Below are 15,567 nucleotides of genomic sequence, written 5' to 3'. Positions count from 1 at the left end.
AATCCGACCAAGAGATGAGTTCGCTGGGTGAAGAACTTGAAAATCCCACGGTGGAAACCTTAGATCGCCGGAAGGGAGGTCACCACGGTGGGAGGATGAGAGAGGAGGTGAAAGAGATAGAAAGAAGGGGTAACTCCTTGGTTTGGGTATAAGACTGGATAACCCGAAGTATCCGGGTGGACCCAGACTCTCCGGGTTTGGATTTAACTGAAACAGAGAGGGGTTACCCAGAGGGGAACTCGGACCCTCTGGGTTGAGTGACAGAATCCGAAGTATCCGAGTTAACCCGGAGACTCCTGGTTCTGTCAAATCGACAGAGACACCTAGGGCCTGATGGCTTCTAGAATCCGAATACTCCGGGATAGGCCGAACCTTCCGGGTTCTAAAACATAGCAAAACTTGATTTTGAGCTAAGATTTGACGCAGAAGGATGGTTGGACATATAAGATATTTTTGCCACTTGTGATAAGCCAATAAACAATAATACATAACAATGATCACGAGTAGCAAAATATAATCGAAAGATCAAAGAGTCAAATTTTTGGAAAATAGCACTAAAAGGAGATTTTCGCAAACTTCTAGCTACCTAAGCTATTAGACTAGAACAAACAATTGTATGCAATATATCAAGCCATATTGCGAGAATCTAGGATATTTAGCTCACTTCTCAACTCGCAAAACCTTTGCTCTAGTGATTTGGTGAGGATATCAGCTAGTTATTTTTCAGTTCTCACATAAAAAATATCAATATCCCCTTTTGTTGAGTGGTCTATCAAGAAATGATATCGGATGTCTATATGTTTGGTTCTTGAGTGTTGCATGGGATTATTGGATATTTTGATGGCACTCTTATTGTCACACAAAAAAGGGACTTTGGTCATGTTGTAGCTACAGTCTCTCAAGGTGCGCCTCATCCAAAGTAGTTGAGCACAACAAGCACCCGTGGCAACATACTCAGCTTCAGCGATGGATAAGGCTATGCAATTTTATTTCTTTGAGGACCAAGACATCAAAGACCTCCTCAAGAATTGGCAAGTCCCGAAAGTACTCTTTCTATCCACTTTATAACCGGTATAATCAGAATCCGAATAGCTGATAAGGTCAAAGGTTGAACCTTTATAATACCATAAGCCAAGGTAAGGGGTATGAACTAAATATCTATCAATTCTCTTAACAGCCACTAAATGACACTCTTTTGGAGTAGCTTGAAATCTTACACATATGCACATACTAAGCATAATATCGGGTTTATATGCACAAAGATAAAGTAAAGAACCAATCATGGAGCGATATATCTTTTGATCAACGGTCTTGCCATCTTTATTGAGGTCGAGATATCCATTGACTTGCATAGGAGTCTTGATAGGCTTGACATTCTCCATATCAAACTTCTTGAGCATATCTTTGATGTACTTTGTTTAACATATGAATGTGTCTTTTTTGAGTTGTTTGATTTGAAATCCTAGGAAGAACTTTAACTCCCATATCATTGCCATCTTGAACATTTTGGTCATGATCATACTAAATTCTTCACATAAGAGTTGATTAGTAGAACTAAATATAATATCATTGATATATATTTGGTAAATAAATATATCATTATCAACTTTTTTAGTGAAAAGAGTAGTATCGGCTTTGCCTATTTCAAAACCCTTTTTGACAAGAAAATCCCTAAGACATTCATATCATGCTTTAAGTGCTTGCTTAAGCTCATAGAGCGCATTATGGAGTTTGTATACATGATGAGGATAATTGAGATCTTCAGATTCGGGTGGTTGCTCCACATATACCAATTCTTTACGTCCATTTGATATAACTTGGAATCATGGTGAGTAGCATAGGAAAATAATGTACGAATTGACTCAAGCCTAGCTACGAGAGCATAAGTCTCACCAAAACCCAAACCTTATATTTGCGTGAAATCTTGAGTAACCAACCTTGCCTTGTTTCTAGTCACGATCTTGTTCTCATCTTGTTTGTTACGGAAGACCCATTTAGTGTTAATCACATTTTGATTAAGCCTTTTTATCAATGACCAAACTTTTTTTTTGAAATTGTTGTGCTCTTCTTGCATTGCCATTACCCAATCCAAATCTCCAAGTGCATCTTGTATCTTCAAAGGTTCGAAAGAGAAAACAAAAGATTAATATTCGCAAAAAATTGCAATTTTAGAACGGGTGGTTACCCCCTTTTGTATATCACCAAGAATGTTGTTAACCGGGTGATCACTTTAGATACTTGATGAACTCTTGGATGTGGCACTTGGGATTGTGTTGAATGTCATCCACTTCATTATCATCAAGGAATTTGTTGGAGTCATTGTGAGCTTGATCTTGATCTTGGCTTTGGTCTTGATCTTGAGGTGATATTAGTGGCTCCACTTGAGTTGATAAAGATAGATGAGCTTGATCATTATTCACCACCTGTTGCTCTTGGGACTCTTGAGGCTTAATTTCATCAATTGTCATCTTCTTGATTGTCTCACTTAGAATTTCTTCATCACCTAAAATATTATGATCAACTTGCTCCACTTGAGTGCTGTTAGATTAATCAAATATTATGTCACGCACGATTTCAACACAACCAGTGGTTTTGGTGAAAATACAGTAAGCGTAGGCATTTGATACATAACCAAGCAAGAAACCTTCAAATATCTTAGGAGCAAACTTAGAACTTTTGGCTTTCTTGTTTAGAATAAAGCATTTACTACCAAAAATTCTAAAATAAGACACATTAGGCTTGTTACCGATTAGAAATTCGTAGGCGATCTTCTTCATGATCTTGTGAAGATATAACCGGTTGATGGTATAGCATGCGGTGTCGACAGCCTCTGCCCAAAATTGATCCAAGATCTCGTATTCATCAAGCATGGTCCTTACCCACTCTATGAGAGTTATATTCTTTCTCTCGACAACACCATTTTGTTGAGGGAGTAAGGTGCCGAGAATTCATACTTGATCCCTTCTTCATCAAGAAATTTGTCAACTTGTATATTCTTGATTCGCTTTCGTTGTCGCTTCTCACCCTTTTTATCTTCAAATCAAATTCATTTTGGGCCCTTCTCACAAATTTCTTGAATATGACTTGTGTTTCACTCTTATCATGCAAAAAGAATACCCAAGTGAAATGAGAATAATCATCAACAATAACCAAACATATTTGTTACCGCCAATGCTTATGTAGGCGATTGGTCCAAATAAATCCATGTGAAGGAGCTCCAATGGTCTTGTGGTCATCATCATATTCTTGACGGGATGAGAAGCTCCAATTTGCTTTCCCGCTTGACATTCACTACATATTTTATCTTTCTCAAAAGAAATATTTGTTAGTCCTAGGATGTGCTCCCCTTTAGAAGTTTAGACAAATTTCTAATACCAACATGAGTTAGTCGACAGTGCCATAACCAACCCATACTAGACTTAGCAATCAAACAAGTTTTAGACCTCACTACATCCGTTGAAAAGTCAACAAAACAAAGCTTACCCTTCAAACGACCGGTAAAAGCTATTGATGAGTCTTCTCTTCTAGAAACGGTCACACCTTCATTAGTAAAAAGACAACCGTAGTCTATTTCATAAAGTTATGATACAGACAACAAGTTGTAACTAAGAGATTTGACTAACAACATATTTGAGATAAAATGATCATTGGAAATAGCAATTTTAACTAAACCAATTACCTCTCCTTTCCTGTCATCACCAAAAACGATATTTTCACGAGATCCTCCATTTTCTTCAAATGATGAAAACATTCCCTTTGCATCCACTATCAAGCACCCAACTTGATCCACTGAAAGAGTATGTCTACAAAAAAAGTTAAGCTTTTGTTTTATGTATCCAAATTTCATTGAGTTCTTTCATGTTAGACACAAGCACTTTTGGCACCCACATATTCCTTTTGATAACTCGATCTTTTGTACGAGCACCAACATATAGTACAACCACATTACTATGGTGGTTCTTCTTCAAAACATAAGATGTATAAAAAGTAGATTGAGGTGCATGGCCCTTGGATTACTTACTTGTGTGGTGAGATTATTTTGCTTTCCTCCCTTGATGAACTTGAGGCACTCCTTACCATTTATCACCACACACTCACTTGACTTGCTTGTATGCATATCAAATCCAAGGTCTCTCTTTTGCTTGTTGTTCTTAGCCTCAATGGTCTTGTATAGTGCATCATTGGATTTATATATCTTTATGTACCCATACTTAACCAAGGCATTTAGCCTCTCATTCTCCTTCTATAATGCTTGCAAGGATTGAACATTAGTAGCACAAGCATTTATATCAACATTGTAACAACGAGAGCAACCTTGACTAGTGGAAGCATTAGAGAGTAAGGTTGCTTCATTAGAGGGAGAAGAGTTATTCCTAAGAGCATCAATTTGCACTTCAAGAGTTTTATGAGTTTCATCCAAATACTTGAATTTCTCTTGAAGTGTAGAATTGCTACCCTCTAGACTAGGAATTGAGACATTGGCCAAATTAAGATTTTTGGTTAATTTCTCAACTTTCTCCTTCTCTTTAGTAATGAGTTTCTCGAGTTTAAGATTTCTCTCTATTTTAAGTATGAGCAAGTTCTCTTGCTTCTCGAGAATCTCCACTTGACTCTCTATTGTTTCCATTAGCTCATTTATCTTAGATATGATATTTTTACTTAAACCTTTAAACAAAGATTCACAATCATTATCACTATCACTATCTAGTAGTTTGGATTGTGATTTTACCTTGAACCCTTTTACCATGAGACACATAGAAGTATCGTTGTCATAGCTCATGTCACCAAAAAGTGATTTTGTCGGTGCAGAGGAGCGGATGGCGATGGTGGTGACTCCTTCATCATCGGAGTCGGAGTTGGAGTCCCACTCCTCGCCAATGTGAGCTTGACCTGAATATTTCTTCTTGTGGGTCTTGTACTTGCCCTTCTTGAAAGACTTGTTCTTCCTTTTCTCCTTATCCTTACTCTTCTTTTTATTTGAACATTTGGCGATAATATGGCCAACTTCTTGTAACACCCTGATTTTTAGAATTTACAACTTTTTTAAAAAAATTTCAAGATTATTAAATAGCTTCACCAGTAGTATAGGTTTAAAATCTATTTTCTTAATCAATCAATCAATATAGGTTATTATTTTGTGTGCATTGCATGCTGAGTTTTATTATGAGCCAGGTAAATGCATTAGAGTTCTTTTTCCTTTTCTTTCTCTTTGGTGTTTTGAATGAAAAAGATTTTGAAAAGGTTTTTACAAAACTCAGTAGTGAATAAGTTAAGGATCTTAATGTTTGGAATTCAAAGACTTTGAATTCATCATCTATTTAATCCTTAATCATACTTGATTCTTCTCCAGTCAATTCAAATCTTATCTAAATCCTTGTTTAAATCCAATCTCTCATATTTATCAAATTCTACCCAAATCCAAATTCAAATTTCTTATATACTCCTATTCTTGTTCAACCTCATTTTTTGTTTCTCTGTAATTCACTCAAAACTCAATTCAAATTCAAATCCTATTCAAATTTCTCTGCAAAAATTTCTTTCCTAAACTCTAGATATACCTAAAGTATCTTTGGGCTCAATCTGGCTCAAGTCCAAACCCTTAGCCAAGTCATCTAGAAGGCCCAACACAAAGGATCCACAAAATTTGCAAATTTTTGCGGAGTCCTAAACAGTCTTATTTTCCCATAAAGTTTCAGAGTTCAAAAAGGCCTTAAATGCAAATCTTAATAATACCAAACTTATAGGTCTCGTCGAGAGCATAAATTTGAATCTATGGAAGTTCTCTTTTGGATAATGGAGCTAGGAGTTATGGCCCCCGAAATCAGTGCTGGTCAAGTCCGAGTTTAAATAGTTTATCTTGTGGTGCATTTTTGGAAATCAATATGGTGTTTTCAGAAGTTCCAATAAATACCAAAGTTGTATATCTTTTCGAGTACTATAATTTAGAGTCAAGAAACGTCCAATTTAGAGTCCAGACGATGGAGATATCATCCTCGGATAGAGAGCTGCGAAGAAGTAAACCATAACCGACTCGAACTTGAATCCAATTCGTGTTCGGCTTGGACTCCACCTCAACCTGCCGCCCCTAGCCCTATAAATATGAGTTGCACACCCTCTCCTACCCTTATTTCATGGCAACAAGCCCTAGAAGTCATTGCTGCCCTGTCTATGCGCCACCGTTCGCTGTTGCCGCCGCCCGTGATGCGCTACCTCGTCGTCTTCTCCACGAATCCTCCTTCCTCGACCATCAAAGCAAGGTGAGGACCCCTTCTTCTCCTCCCTTATTACTATTTTAGCATCAAACTAAGTCCCTAGCCAAGCTCTAGCCTCGGCCAAAGCCCGATCTACGCCGCCACGGTCGTCGCCATCGTGGACAGCCGCGCTGTAGCGGATTGGCATCGACGTTCCCGACCGAACAGAGATCAAATCACCAAGCCCTTTCACTTGTGCATGTCCCATGATGTTCCCCACGCCCTCACCAACTAGGTCGGCCAGTATAGGAGCCAAACCACCGTAATCAAGGTCGACATACCTGTTGTCCGGTTTCTGGATGCGTTCTGCGTGCGCACCGGATTTACATTCGCGTTCCCCATCAATCTGAAAGCCGTATGGATGCACCAACTACGTCATGGCGTGTCCCATCGAGTCTTCTACGTGACCTTAGGAGCCCATCCCCGTTTGTGTAGCGACACGACCAGGACGCCATTGCCAACTGCAACACGTTGTAGCCATCACCCGTCTCATTTCTTGGGTGGAGCGACAACCCAAGAAATATCGTACCAACCACGAGATCTAGTATGGGACAAGCCTGATCTATTAACTAGTGGATTCCAGTTTTTGTGCATGCCAAATGGAAGAGTGGATGTGTGGGGATGGCAAAGGCCAGAACCATTTGGTTAGTAGTATGAGATGTGTAGTGGAAGGAAAGAATGAAGTCTTTCTAGAGCTACAAGGCGCAAAAGGGGGATTTTGGGTGGTGTGAATACCACATTGACAGTGGTGAAACCTAATGGGCATGCACATACTGGATGAAACTTTGTAACGGCTTTGAAGTGACTTTTTGGACGACACACCACTGGCGTGTGTTAAGTGTCAAGCTAACATGGCAATATGGAAATCATGACTTGTGGGGAAAACTAGACAACCTCTGCAAAGTGTAAAATCTGATATATCAGTCGTGCTCACGATTATGAGAGACTTGGATTCTCACATGATTAGTGGGTTGTGATTATGGGTTGTTGTTATGGATTTGGTTGTGGTTTTGGTTATAGTACATGGAGTACTAGACGGTTATGTTATGCAAGGTGGGGAGCCTTGTATGCTGGGTGTTAGATTATATGGGTTACATTCACTTAATAATTGTTTAATGCTTTTTGAGTCTAAATATGTTTTCATTACTAGCATTTACGCAAATATACCATGTGTTAGCCTATTCTTGATATAAGCCTGGATATTATTATCTTTCCCACACTTGTTGAGCCCGTTATGTGCTCACACTTACTATTTTTCTTGTGCCATGCGACATATGTGCTGTTGCCTAGTGAATGAAGATGTTGAAGATTATCAAGATGAGGTTGTGATGTTCTAGGCGCGTGTCTCCCAGTTGGTTGCCTGCGATGTTATTGGGCGCTAGTGCTTCTGTTTCGCTGCAGATATCTTCTTAGAAGATAATATATGTTAATTGCTGTAAGAGTTTAATGTTTATTTAATAAAAGTATTGCTTTTGTTACTTCAACTGTGACGTCCTTATGTGTGTTGAATATCCTGGGCACACATAAGCCGCATCTGATTTTGTCCGTTAAAACCGGAAGTGACACTTCGCCACACTAGCAAGCGCTCTTGGATATTCTTCTTTTGAGTATGTCTCTCTTGTACTTGCTATAGCGATCATTCTTCATGAATTTTCTCACAAAGAAAGCAATCTCTTCATTATCGGAGCTCTCATTTTCACTTGAGCTCGATTCTTCAACTTGTTTGCCTTGAATGCTACTTCTTTGTTCTTGGAGGTTGGGCTTTACTTGGCTAGGTTTTTTACTTCATTAGCTTCCTCTTCCATGAGCTCATAAACAATAATTCTATCGAGCACATCACTTGGTGTGAGGTCCTTGTAGTCTCTTATTTCTCGGATGAGAGTGACCAAGATGGGGTTTTTTTTTTGGTGCAAAAGCTTTTAGCAATCTTTGCACCACCTTGTGATCATCTAGCTCTTCACTTCCAAGCCCTTTCATTTTGTTCACTAGCACCATCATGCGGTCATACATTGCTCAAGGTTTTCATCATCTTCTATAACAAATCTTCCCAATTTGCCTTCAAGCATTTCTATCTTGGACTCTGTCATATTTGTGGTGCATTCATTTGCGATTTGAAGTGTATCCCATATCACTTTGGCTTCCTCAAACCCATCCACCTTTTGAATTTTTTGAGGCTCAAGGCACCAAGCAATACACTTGCGACTTGTGCATTGCGGTGAAGATTTTGTTCTTACTCGGAAGTAAGCTCTTTGTCCTCATCCGGTAGCTCAAGACTTGTGCAAACAATCTTCCATATACTTGGATGAAGAGAGATTAGATGCAATTTTATTTTGTGTCTCCAAGCGGCATAGTGTGTGCCATCAAAATATGCCGCACGCCCGGATAGCACGAAAATGTAAGAGTTAGAAGCATTCAATTTATCATAATTGAATTTGATTGCAACTCCTTTGCATTTACCATCGCCCGACTTCGAAGCACCATCTTTTGGACTCTTCAGGCTTCCTGAACCTTTCAGACTCTTCTCCTCAGATGTCGACATCTTCAACTCTTTAAGCAGTGAAGCTTTGTAGGAGATTAGGCTTTGACAACAATTGAATGTCCATGATGTCGCCTAAAGGGGGGTGAATAGGCGTTTCCTGAAAGTTAAAACTTCACAGCGGATTACAGATTTCGGACACTCTGGATCAATCCGGAGACTCCAGGGTCCAGAGATTCCGAGTTCAAACCAGATAGTTCAGATGGAACAAGAAATTAAAACTAAGAACGCCTAAGCAAGTCTAATTGAATCTAAGGGTTACCACATGTTTCAAAGGAAGCTTAAAGATATTTTCACCAACCACCTGTAGCTACAAACTCACAAACAAATAGATTTGACAAATTTTCTCAAACATCAACTAGAACGAGAAAGTATGCAAGAAAGTAAAGGAGATAAGAATTTGTTTCCCCAAGTTCGGATCAAACGATCCTATATCTCCGTTGAGGTGTTCGCAAAGAATCGGATATCTTTCAACCCTTATCCTCACCAAACGACCATGAAGATCGAGCTTGAACTTAGTCAAAGCTTCCTCTTCCCTTGCGGAGGTGAGGATAACCTTCACAAATTTTTCAAGGTACTCCACAAGCTTGGGTGCTCTCCGGGTGACGCCTAGCCATCTAGGAGCTCCAAGCTTCAAGAGTAACGAACGTGTTGGCGATTTCATGATGAACTCAAGTGCTCAAAGGATGAATTTATGCTCACTAGCACTCAATCTTACTTTTCCAACCTAACTCTCAAAATCTTACAAGATTTGATGCACTAGATGAGTTAAAAGGGCTATTGAATGGCTATGAATATATTTGTCTCGAGTTGGTTCAGCAACAACAACATGTTAAAAAAGAGGGTGAGGGGGGGGGGGGGTATATATACTCTCCCCTAAAAAAGCTAGCCATTGCAATAATTTTTGTATTGACCCTGAGTATCCGGGTTATACCTGAGACTTCGAATAGACACTTAAATGCGTAACCGAGAGCCCTGTCCAGAACCCAACTCGGAGGGTCCGGATGACAGACAAAACCCGGAGTATCTAGGTTAACCCGGAGACTCTGGGTAAAATAAAAAACTAACAGAGCACCCCTGTCGGAGCTGAATTCAGAGTCTCCGGCTGACACACCATAATCTAGAGACACCGGGTCAGCCCAAAAACTTTGGGTCTAGACTAAGACATTTAACTTTCTGATGTTTGTGGAGTGATTTGTGCCTCTCTTCTTTGGTCTGGATGGGTACTTTGAGTACTGAGACATCTTCAAGTCAATCTATACGCATCCCTCTTGATAAAACGGCATACATATACTCAAATTCAAAAATAAAATTAATTTCAATATATTGAGTGACTACATGCCGCTTCTCTTTTCTTTTTGAGGGACGCCAACATCATTTAACTTCTTTGATGGGACTAAAACCTATTTATAACTTTGATAAACTCATTAATCCCTTAATTGTTTATCATCAATTATCCAAAACCCACATAGAGGTCTAGATGTACTTTCAAAATGGTAGAGAGAATACAAACTCAGCAGGAAAACTTTTTCTTGAGATATGGGGAAGTTGCCACTTTTTCTTACTCTTCATTGGCGCCCCTCGCATGACAAGTTTCTTGGCCTGCAATTTTCCATGGATTTCCTCTCAAGGGGTCATCCACGTCGGGGTGCCCTTGATGAGGCCTAAGACCTTGGAAAGCCTCACTGCCTTCTGTACTCAGGTAGTGCTTTGCCACTCCAACACGGTGCACTCCAACTACTTACAAAGCTTGCGGTTGCTCACAATCTTCTTAATTTGGATGGTCACGTATGACTTACTGCCACCAAGCCGTCTCGGTGCCAGCAAGAACCATGAGCAGTGATGCGTCCCAAATATGCATCATATATCTCTATGTTTTATGCACATCATGATTTATTATTGCATGAATAATCCCTAATTAATCGTTAGATGCACAAGACTTGTATATAAATTGTCAAACAACAAGGAAAAGGGATAAGTGCGCAAATGTAGCAGAAACACAATTATAAAGATCTCATGAAATGGAAGACAATCGCACCAAGCATGCCTCAAACATATTTTCCAAGACGTTTGGAGAGGTTTGGTACGATCACTATAGGCGACCATATCGCCTAACCATACCACCTTTCATTGGGATCAGCATGTCAAACCATACAACTTTTGTGAAGGCTTCAGGGCAAAGTAACTTTTAGATGCGACACAGAACCCTATTCCATAGGGGTTATAAAGAGAAGGCATTGATCCACATCAAAGGCATCAAATCCATATCAACAACACCACTTAGAGGCACCATGCCGCCGCTACACCACCATAGCTAGGGTTCATCCTCACCACCATCTATCTCCACCATTAGAACCCTTGTACTAGTCCATAAATTTGTTTTCACGGTGTATTCCATCATCACATCAAGGAAGTTATATTATTTGCATCTATCATTGTATCTATTTCATATCTTTATCATGATGATGCTCTTCCTTGTAATCCTTTATTGTTCTACTATCATCGGTGTAGCACCGAAGGATGATTACTATTATCTAAAAGGAACACAAGAAGTTCAGGGGACAGGGATTATTAGGATGTATTGCCAAAGTGATAAAGCATATGTATTACTACAAATTGTTCTTTATTGTTTATTTATTTATCTAGATGAATCGTCAGCTACATGGTACTGACATGCCCTCTGCCTTATCTTTTATAATTGTTGCAAATATAGTATTAATCACATGATCATTTACTTTATACAATTTAGTACTTTAATCTTAGGGTTTTCTATTCAATCAATTTCCCCCATATTACAATATTGCTTGGCGAGATTCTATAGGTCAAGCTTGGTGGACCTTCACGCTGCTTCCTCGAGGGATCGATAATTAAATTTAAGGTCACTCTAGAGGAAAGAGTTGCCAAGCTCCTTTTAGTAACATTGGAGGAGCAGACCAATCAAGAAAGCAAGTAACAAGTGTGGATCACTCACTTGACTGAACTCTAGGCTAAACACCTAGCTAGATGTACACTAGACCTAAATCGGCACTAATCAAGTGCTTAATTTTGTGCTAATTACCTTAATCTTCAATGCCTTCACTTTGGTGGGAAGGAACTCCAAATATGTGTTTCTCTACACTTCCTTGAGCTCTAGTACCCTCAAATGGTCGGTTGGTGGAGTATATATATAACCCACTTCAAAAACTAGCCATTAGAGCTTAGGTTGACAAAAACTCCACTCACAAGAATATCTGATGCTCCCAGATTCTAACGGTCAGAAATTCGATTGTTGGACTTCACCATATTGTCTGGTGACCCACTAAATGTATGGTAGCCTTCATGTCTTCAGTCCAGCCTCCTATTGGAATCTGGTGCCCACCGTACTATGCAACTGTAATATACGGTGCCCACCGTATAGTCTGATGACCATATCGTGTCATCCGGTGGCCCTGGAAGTATTCAATTGTGATGATGTTAGTTACACACACAATATTACTACCGCAAGCACACGTGTCGATTGTAGGTTTTCACCCAGAGTATTTTAAGGTTATCGAATCCACATAGAATCAATAATCGAGAGTCTAGGATTTTCAAACCAATCAACAGATCAAAACCTCTAACAAAGATATCAATTGCGTATAAAGCGAGAGTTTACTATTAAACGAGAGCAAGCAATGTTATCCAAAGATAGTCCTAAGTCTTAGCCAGATAAAAGCATAGAGATAGTTGTAGTTCCAGCATAAAAAAAATGACCATATCTCAATTCAGCTTAGCATCCTTAAATCTATTATCTCCAATAGTTCACCCGAAGCACATGTCATGTGGTAGGCCAATCTATCATTTCATCGGCAACTAGAGGGTATGAAGATATGACCACAAGCTAGAAGTCACTAATTATCCATGATAGTCTATAAGGTCAGCTAATTTAGCAAAAGGACTATGACTCACTGAAGACATTCCTACCAGGTTTAATATCACTAATCCTAGCAAACATACCAACATGCCATGTACCTTAATTCCACAAATGTACCACAATCACATCTATTAGCTATGCAATATAGTCATGAACTAAAATTATTGAATAAGCATACTTGCAATAAGGGGGAGAACATAGCAAAGAAACAAGATCACTAACAAGCATGAACATTGGATAGATCAAACTTCATTAAGTACATGATACAATCTCACCATCAGTCGTGTATTTGACAATGATCAAGCCTTATTCTTTGAAACCTAGCGTAATTAGACCTTACATAATTATAACCCAATTAAAATGTCCCCAATTAGAGAGATTATCCAATTAGAGCGTTAATTAGCAATGCTAATTAGCCAACTAGTTTAACCTTGTGTCATATTTATAGTTGTGGAGGGCCTAGGGGAGTTCTTCCACTATCCTCATCACGAAACAATTGGAGTAATGGAGTAGAACATAAATTGTAGTCGTAATCAAGTCAGTTTAGACTTTCCTTTTCGCAACCTTTCCTTCCAAATATGATGGCTCCTACATCTGGACTCCAAATTGGATGATTTTGGATTCTAAATTGTAGCTCTTGAAAAGATCTACAACTTTGTCCATTATAAGTTGAGAAAATATCAGGTGCATAATAATATCTTGTGAACATACGCACAAACTTAATCTTGTGCCTTGGGTCTAATCTGAGTCACCCCGGTGAGAGGTGGGAATTCTTTCATCCCACTTGAGCCAATTTAGGCCTAATCTGACTTGGTCAAATGCGAATCTGGATAAACAAAGTAGGTTAAAAATTTTGCACTTCCCACATAGGTCACCCAAATTGGATCTGATGATCGAGATTGAGTTTGTGCATATGTTCACTGATATATCTTGTGCACCTGATATTTGCTCTTATGGGTTTTCCATAAAACACCATATTGATTTAAAAAAAAATGCATTGTAAGTTGATTTGTGCCGTTCTAGGCTCTTCTATGTGACACGCATTGTGGGGGCAATATCTCTTAGCTCCGGAGTCCAAAACATGTCTTCCATATGTGCAAATGATAGTTCTTGAGGACATCTACAACTTTGGTACATTAAGTTTTTGCATTAGAGCATGTTTTGAACTCTGAATCTGTGTTCAAAGATCTTGCTATCCAGGACTCCACGAAGAACTCCATATTTCAGGAAGCATTTGGATGGACCTTCTAGAAGTCTGCTCTCGCCATAATGTGTTGTGGCCTTATGTGTAGGGTCTTGTGGGCCATCATGGGACACTTCGGGCTTGATGGGTTGGGACGTCGGCTCGTCTTTGGTTGGAGAAATCGGATTTCTTTGTCGCATTATCCCTTTTCATAGTTTTGAGCCACTTTTTCGTGTATTCTACAAAACAAATTCCAACGACATTGCATCACAAAACCGTAAATATTAGTGACAATAATATTTAATTATGGTGATAAAATGGTACAATCCGATGTCACCACCATATAATGTAGTGCCCCCACCATATATTCTAGTGACTTCTTTTTCAAGGGGATTTGTCCAATTCAATCCAACTTGTCCTAGTTTTTGTGACTTTTCTTTCTTGATGTCTTATGTCTTTCTTTGATCTATGAGATAGCCAAACTTAGTGTGCATCACTAGCCAGGGAACTAGCCTAAAGATATTAGAATCAAGCTACAAGTACAAATGTAATCCCCGCTTATAGTAGTGTCAACGGAAAACAAACATATCTATACAAGTGATTCTCTTAATACCATTATCACTTGTTCTAAACAATATGTTTTTATATCCGTATGAAGCTCTTTCTTGACATTTATTTAGTTAGAGGTGTTTGGTTCCCCAAGTCCATCATCTAACATCCATGAGACTAAAACCTTGCACACTAGCAAATCATGTTAGTCCTAATAATGTTTACAATTGAACATACATAGCTTAAACTTGATATGCCACACAGAGAAGAAATACCATGTACAGCTTCCAGTTACAAAGACTTTGTGTTTTGGACAATCATAAGGTCATCAAAATGTAGCTTTGACCACTATTTTCTATTAAATCATATTTATAAAATCTAAGAAATTTATGCTATTATGAAAGTGCATTTCAACAAATATATGCATATACTTTGATGTTATATATATAGAAAGATGTTGATAATAAGAGTTTAAAAAAATTGCCAAAAGAATGTCCAAAACTTTATGTTTCATGATCAGAGGGAGTATTTTGCACCACTTCATTCATAGTTATGGGCTGAGCATGTTGGAAGTAGTAAGGGTCCACCGAATAACAAAAAAGGAAAAAAAATCTTTTTACATGACGCAAATTTATTCCTACTGAATATAATGGAAACCAATGCACGCCAGTAATACATCATCTTGCATTTTGCTAAAAAATACTGTGAACCATCATCAGATGATGGTATTGCGTGCCACTGTCAGAAACACTATCTATCGTTCCTCGCTACCATTTCCACGATCGGTCTATCTGTTTTGGAACCAATGTGACTCTAAGAAAAAACAAACTCTTTACCTAGCGATGAAACCATATCCTTGCCTAGCTCTCATCATCACTGTTTGTAAGGATGGCCTATCAGTTGTTGGACTAGTGTGTATCCATGTATCAAAATCCACATTAGGTATGGTCCTTGCTTTCTTAGTCAGTTACATTGAAATTATGTGTCATCCACATATATAACGAGATGAAAGTTTTGTGTCATCCACATATATAATGAGATGGAAATTATGTGTCATCCACAGATATAAGAAGATGGAAATTATGTGTCATCCACATATATAACGAGATGGAAGTTATATGTCATCCACATATATAATGAGATGGAAATTATGTGT

Source organism: Phragmites australis, chromosome 21, assembly GCF_958298935.1.
Source record: "Phragmites australis chromosome 21, lpPhrAust1.1, whole genome shotgun sequence".
Classification (NCBI taxonomy): Eukaryota; Viridiplantae; Streptophyta; class Magnoliopsida; order Poales; family Poaceae; genus Phragmites; species Phragmites australis.
Note: the sequence above shows the minus strand (reverse complement) of the source record.